General features: G+C 42.0%; 1 pseudogene; it reads right to left on the minus strand.

The window, feature by feature from the left end:
* Positions 1-2,937: 2,937 nt before the first annotated feature.
* LOC123233637 lies at positions 2,938-4,097 on the minus strand (annotated as a pseudogene).
* Between the last annotated feature and the right edge of the window lie 3,446 nt (positions 4,098-7,543).

Genomic DNA, 7,543 nt, shown 5'->3' on the forward strand with positions numbered 1-7,543 from the left:
TGATATAGATAAAGAGAAGTAGAATGGAACTCATTCATGGACAGAGAGGGATAGGAATAGAAGAAGGCAAACTAGAGGATCTTGGAATTCTAAAAGGTCTCAGGAGGTTACAGGGAGTATATTGAAGGCTTGGGGACAGCTAGCACATGGGACATGGTGACAGTAGATGACGTTAACTGGGTTTTTAGGAGTCCCAAGTTTGCCCCTGTCCCTTGAGAACTTGTCTTGGTGGAAGTCCCAGACTGACCTAGTCTTTGACTAAACAATAAACCTTAAAATACTTAATGATCCCAGTTTAGGTGGGACTAGTAGATATAATCAAATCTCAAGTAATCTTTTGTCTCTCTGGTACCCCAGCTTCTGGCTACAACCTCTTTCCTAAGCCTGCTTGTAGCCAAGTCAGTGTATGTTTTCTGTCCTTAATTCTTCAAAAAGTATATAAGACCCCAAGTTCTATTGCTTTTTCTGTGTTTTTTTTCCAGTTTAACAGAACTATGTTCAAAGGCTACAAAATTATGCATACCTTTTGATCTTGTAATATCACTGCTGGGTCTATATCCCAAAGCGATAATAAAAAAAGGGGAAAGGACCTACTTGTACCAAAATATTTATAGCAGTTCTTTATAGTGGCAAAGATTTAGAAATTGAGGGGATGTCCATCAGTTGGGGAATGGCTGAACAAACTGTGGCATATGATGGTGATGAAATACTATTTTCCTATGAGGAATGATGAACAGGATGATTTCAGAAAGAGCTGGGAAGACCTACAGGAACTGATGCAGAGTGAAATAAGCAGAACCGAGAGAACATTGTACACAAAAACAGCAATATTGGATGATGATTATCTGTGAAAACTTGGCTCCTCTCAACAATGCAGTGATCTGGAACAATCCTGAAAGACCTATGATGGAAATGCTCTCCATCTCCAGAGATAGAACTAGTGGAGTCGTCTTTCACATCAGTGTATTTATGGTTTTATACAACAATGACCTACATGGAAGTGTGTTTTGTATGACAATAAAATTTTTAAAGGGGAGAAAAAGAAAGAAATAGAAGGGGAAAAAAAAGAAGTACTGAGAGGTCAAATCAAATGAGAAACAAGAAAAGAATAGAACAATTCAGAGACCAATTGTAACTTCTGAGAGTGATTTCAGTCACATAGAAGAATGGGAACCAAATTAGAAGGGGATGAGAAGTGAGTGGGAGGTAAGGAAGTGTAGCCAAGGAATGTAAACAACCCTTACCAAGACTATGGCTGTGGAACTCAGCTTGAGGGGGTGTGAATCTAGTCTGGGAGACCAGGGACAGACCTGTTAAATCTAAGAAACAGTTAACAAACTGAAACTTAAAGAGAGTTGCGACAATCACCTTCAACATAGCTGACTGACATTTTCTTTCTTGTAACCCTTCCAGACTGGAAGGGAAGGAGAAGTCAGTTGAATAAGCATTTCTGAAGTCTTCTTTATGTCATCTTGACTCCTCTACTTCTGATTCATGGGACCTTGAGCAGGTCACTTTCCATCTATAGACTCACCTCTGCTTCTTTCTTTATTGAATTTAAGAGTTGGTTTCTTAAAATTTGGGGCAACATGGACTCTGGGATACAAACTTAGTAGTGGTATTGTTGGATCAAAAGATCTTGCTCATTGACTCAGTTTATTTTTAAGACATCTCATGCTCTGGTCAGAAGTTTGAAGGATACTCTCTCTGCCCATGTATGTGTGATAATGAGATTAAATCTAAAAATGGGCAGGGCAGGTTTAATCTCATTATCACAATATCACATATGTGCCCCCTAGGACTTAAGGGGTGGGCAGCCTGTTTTGTTTGGTCTTTGTTTTCAAAGAGCCAATAGCATCATAAGATGATGTCTTGACTCAGGCATGAACTGGTTTTAAATGAGGCAGAGTCTCACAAAGTCATGAGCCTGACTTTCTTTTCTAGAGTCATCCAAATCCAGTGGCCAGACAAAAGTCAGGATGACTGGCAATGGCTCTCGATGTAGTGAATGACCTTAATTTCTTCCACATCTGGCCAAGCCTGCTTCAGCCACCTTCATGGCCGTTGGAACAAATTGTTCTCATCTGCCCATTCCACCTGGGAAAGTTCACCTGCTTGGGATAGACATTCCATTAACTACCTGACAAGTTTGTAGCCAGTCAGTTACTCTCGACCTGGTTTTAGCTCATCTGCTAAGATAGTTTATTGGCCTGTGACACTAGAGCTGTTGTGGAGGGATTTGAGGCAAACCTCTGGGTTTGGGACAGGTACCTTTTGCAAGAATGCAAGATTCCAAAACTTAGCTTAAAAATAAAAAGAGAAATCTATTAATTTAGAGAGTAATGCTGAAAGGGTGGGAAACAGGCTCAAGAGTGGGCAATGGCTCCCTGGTGTATGTTTGGAATTGGGGAGATGCCTTTTTTTTTTTAAGCCCTTACCTTCCATCTTGGCGTCAATACTATGTATTGGCTCCAAGGCAGAAGAGCAATGGGGGTGAAGTGACTTGCCCAGGGTCACACAGCTGGGAAATGTCTGAGGCCGGATTTGAACCTAGGACCTCCCATCTCTAGGCCCTACTCTCAATCCACTGAGCTACCCAGCTGCCCCAGGAGTGAGATTCTGAGGAGTGACTAATGAGGGCTGAGACTCCCAAAAGAAATCAGGTGGGAAAAGTATATTAGAAATAAGGCATTAGATTCCAGCAATCATATTAATGTAATAATAATAATCTGCAATAATCTTTCATTGGCCCCCTTGCCTGGAGTCTCTCCCTACTCCAATCCATTGTCCACTCAGCTATCCAAGTGCTTTTCCTTAATTTTTTAAGAAAAGTTTTAAAATATAAAACAAAAGTTCAAACATATTTCAAACCTTTATTCTGAACACATTTCTTGTCTTCACAAGACACATACTAGAACGTTAGATTATATAGCCGAGTTATGGGCTTGGGCAGAGTAGGAAAATGCCAAATCCTAGGACGTTTAGCTGGTCACAGAGCTTGTCCTCAAGACCCCAGAGCAGTTCCTGGCCTTTTAAGTCCTCATCTGTTTTCATATTCACAACATTTCTGCAGGTATCCTTATATTCCTCTTCAGTGTTGGGCTGCCACCATTCAGAAGCCTTGTGTGGTTTCAGCTTGCCCCACAAAGGGATGGCATCCTCACCACATTAGCAAAGCGGGCTGTATCTGGAATAGCCAAATGTCTCATGTCGTGACTCCATTCTATAAAATGTGGCTGGAAGTCCTTAGGTCCTAGGTGGGGATATTTCCCAAGGATCTCACAGTTTTAGTTTCTAGTAAGTCCATGAAGTTTATCCAGCCAGTAGGGAGTGGGTTTGCCAGCCTAATCCACAGGCAGGTTTTGGGGGTTGCAGATAATCTCATTTCTTTCATCTTCACTTTCACTCTCATTTATTTGCTTTTTCTTTTGCTCTTCCTTTTCTTCTCCTATCTGTTCCTGTTAGTACTGTACCATTTTCATAAGTGAGATGCTGATGTTCCCCCCAAATTTCTATGTATTCATAGATCTCGGCTTCCAGGAAAGCCATGTTATTATTCCTCTCAGCATCCCTCTTGGTCCCCTTTGATTTGGGATTTTTAGCAAATAGGAGTGATTCCAGAGTCTTGCCTTTAGTACTGAACAGCCACTGGGCTCACTCTTCCAGTGTCCTGCCACAAAGCCTTGGCAGATCTTAGTCTGTCCTAGGCCTGAGGATGTCAGTCCCTCCAAGGAGGAAAATGCAGAGAGGTCAACATGGACTCCAGCGTGGGTCACTGTGCTGCTTGTCTCTTTGGGCCAGCCAGGGAAGGTACTGTCGTCCCACTTCTCAAATTCATTCTCATTCTTCCCAAAAAGCTGGTCTTATAGGGGCTTCACCCTGTCCATGTAGCCCTAGAAGTACTCAAGCAGCATTTCCAGGTACCTCATGTACTCTACATTCTTCTTTTCCTTGGGAATATCACAAAACTGGCCGAAGATAGACAGGTAAGTGATATCATCCAGTTTCTCAGATGCTTTCAGGTTAATAGACTGAAGGTAACAGTCATGAAGGTCCAGGTAACAGCCATATCCTTCTTCATCTGTGAACTCCTCCATCTTCACTAGGATTTAAAACAAAACAAAACAAAACAAAAAAACCCTCCTACCTTCTTTTTTAGAATCAATACTGTGCAATAGTTCCAAGGCAGAAGAGCAGCAAGGGCTAGGCAATTGTGGTTAAGTGACTTGTCCAGGGGCACATAGCTAGGGCATGTCTGAGGCCAGCTTTGAACTCAGGACCACTCATCTCTGAGCCTGGCTCTCAATCCACTGAGCCACTGTGTATTGGCTCCAAGGCAGAAGAGTGGTAAGGGTAGGTAATGGGGGTCAAGTGACTTGACCAGGGTCACACAGCTGGGAAGTGTCTGAGGCCAGATTTGAACCTAGGACCCCCCTTCTCTAGGCCTGGATCTCAATCCGCTGAGCTACCCAGCTGCCCCTACTTCACTAGGATTTTCTCTTAAGCAAGGATCTGAACTTTGTGTCCTACTTGCCTGGAATGCTCTTCCTCCCTACTTCTGCTTCCTAGAATCTCTGGCTCCCTTCAAGATTCTGCTCAAATCTCATCTTATTCAGGAAGCTTTATTCTGTCCTCCTCCTTACGCTGGCTCCCCTTTTAATCATGTGGCTAGTTCAGATCACAAGTATTGTTCAAATTTTTTTTTCATCGTCCAAATTTAATGTCACAGACACTCCAGTCTATTCCTCAGCTTTGGAAGCTGGCCTGGGCACTTTCCTTAAAATGAGGTTCTGGGAAGAACCAGACAATCAAATCAGAGAATTCTATTGGTTCCTGGTGAAAAATCATCAGAGGAAAGGAGTTGCTTGACTCTAGCAATCTCAAGTGCTTCCTCTTATGGGAAGAAAGTCTCGTTCCTAGGGTAGAGTCAGAATGCCTTGGACTGGTACTGAGATACAGGGATTGTGCTGTTCCAGAGAGTGAGGGTTGACCCTTTAGTAAACCCAGGCACTTCCCCTTTACAGTAGAGCCCAATTGCCTAGAAGTATAAATCCAATGGAAGAGGAGACTCATCTTCACAGGAAGGGGGCTGCTTGGCTCTCTGGCAGCCTCACGTGCTTTTCCTTTGTGGGAAGAAGATATTCCTCCTCGATGCATCCTCTATAATTTTAAAAGGAAGAGAAAGGGGGCTCCACAGGAAGTAAGGCAGAACCGTAGGGTAGGATTCTGAGTCTTAACTCCTGTAAAGAGTCCTGGGGAAGGTGGAGTAGTACCAGAGCTGGGAAGGAGTTGTCTTTACTGTTAGTGGATTTGAATTTTTTTTGTGTGTGGTGTTTTTTGTTGTTGTTACTGTTGTTGTTGAATTAAATAAAGCCTATGTTATATTCAATGCTTTGTGAGCCTGAATGCTTACATGGGAGCTGAGGTTCCTTTTCTGTAGGGACCCAGATAACTCAAATTCTAATGTTCTCCAGAGGGGAATCTTGGATAGAGACATGGGCCAAAAAAGAAATTGTATGAGAAGCCTCTGAGCTCCAGTGTGTATTTAACTCCAGAGGGTCAGGATCTGAGCCAGGAGTTACTGAATAATGGAATTATAGAATGCTTGAGATGCAAGGGCATTAAGGACTATTTAGTTCAGCTCTCTTAGACAGAAAAGGAAAGTAGAGAGGAAAGTGGGCTTGTCTAAGATCACACACGCAGAGTTCATTGCTGAGCCAGGCTCCCCAACCTGAACTGTCCCTTCTAGTAATTAGTTTTCTTTTCTCTCTTATTATCATTCTATTGATTTAATGTGTTTGTCTTAATTCCCTAGTAATAATGAAAATGAGGAGTTCTTAACCTGGATATTTGGGGGAACTTGCCTTTTTAAAAAACATTTATTTCAGTTACATGTAGAAACAATTTTTGACAATTGTTTTCTGACATTTTAGAATTCAGATTTTTTTCCTTCCCTCCCCAACATGGTAAATAGACTGATACAGATTACAATGATCCCTCATCTATCACGGGAGTTACATTCCAGAGACCCCCTGCAATAGTTGAAAATCCACAAAGTAGCAGGAGAACAAACAGACCGATGATGCTACAGTCATTGAGCCAACCAGTGCCCAGGATATAGAACACAGCGCTCAGTCAATAGTGTGACATGTACCATCTCATGTGGGCAAACTTGCACAAGCTGTAGTGGCATACTGCATTTCCATTGTGTACGGTATGGTATTCATCCTCAAAATATCGCCATAGAGTGAAAACTCCACGATAAAGAATTAGATACACACATTTTTAAAAACACACAATATAGTGAAGCTGTGATAAGTGAACCATGATATAGTGAAGGACAACTGTATACCCATACTTTCATGTAATACATATTTCCATATTGTTCATGGTATGATAGAAGACACATAACATGGTATGATAGAAGTAAATATCTCAGGAAAGAAATAAAGTGGAAGATGGCATGCTTTGATCCATGTCCAGATGCCAACAGGAAACTTGCTTTAAAAAATATCCAACTAGAGGCAAAACCAAGGAGGAGGTCACATCCTCTCTGAGAATTGTAGAGGGATTGGCACTTTTCTAGTAGCATCCTACCTCCCCCTGCCCCACCTCTAGTAGGGATAGAGCTCAAATCAGGACTTCTCATGGTCAGGACCTTTTCTTTTTGCTAAATGAGATGAGGGAGTGGTTAGCAGTACCACCTGGCAAATACAGCTGTATGACTGGGAAAAGGGGTCGTTTGGCTATAAAGGAAGAATGAAGAATCATAGATAGACAGCCTGATTATAGCTCTGTTGCCTGTAAGATATTGAGAAAACAAAAGGAATGCCTCCAATGCATCAATGGATCCTCTGTTCAATTCAATTAAGCAAACATCAACATGGAAGATTTGCTGAAATACATGAACAAGAGCCACAGGAAATGAAAAGACATGTTGAAGGGCAGCTGGTTGGCTCAGTAGATCAAGAGCCAGGTCTAGAGATCATTATTATCAGGCCTAGAGGTCCTCAGTTCAAATCTGGCCTCAGACACGTCCTAGCCATGTGACCCTGGGCAAGTCACTTAACTTCCATTGCCTAGCCCTTACCCATCTTCTGCCTTGGAACCAATACAGAGTATTGATTCTAAGATAGAAGGTAAGGGTAAATAAATAAACAAAGAAAGAAAGAAGGAAAGAGAGAAAGAAAGAAAGAGAGGGAGGAAGAAAGAAAGAAAGAAAGAAAGAGAGGGAGGAAGAAAGAGAAGGAGGAAGGGAGGGAGGAAGGAAGGAGGAAAGAAAGGAAGGAAGAGAAATAGAGGAGAGGGAGGAAGGAAGGGAGAAAAAGAAAGAAAAGGAACTTAGGAAGTTAGGAGGGAAGGATGGGAGAAAAAGAAAGAAAAGAAAAGAAGGAAGGGAGAAAAAGAAAGAGAAAAAGTAAGAAAAGAAAGAAAGGAAGGGAGGAAGGAAGAGAAATAGAGGAGAGAGGGAGGAAGGAAGGGAGAAAAAGAAAGAAAAGGAAGTTAGGAGGGAAGGAAGGGAGAAAAAGAAAGAGGAAAAGAA

Source organism: Gracilinanus agilis, chromosome 2 (assembly GCF_016433145.1).
Source record: "Gracilinanus agilis isolate LMUSP501 chromosome 2, AgileGrace, whole genome shotgun sequence".
Classification (NCBI taxonomy): domain Eukaryota; kingdom Metazoa; phylum Chordata; class Mammalia; order Didelphimorphia; family Didelphidae; genus Gracilinanus; species Gracilinanus agilis.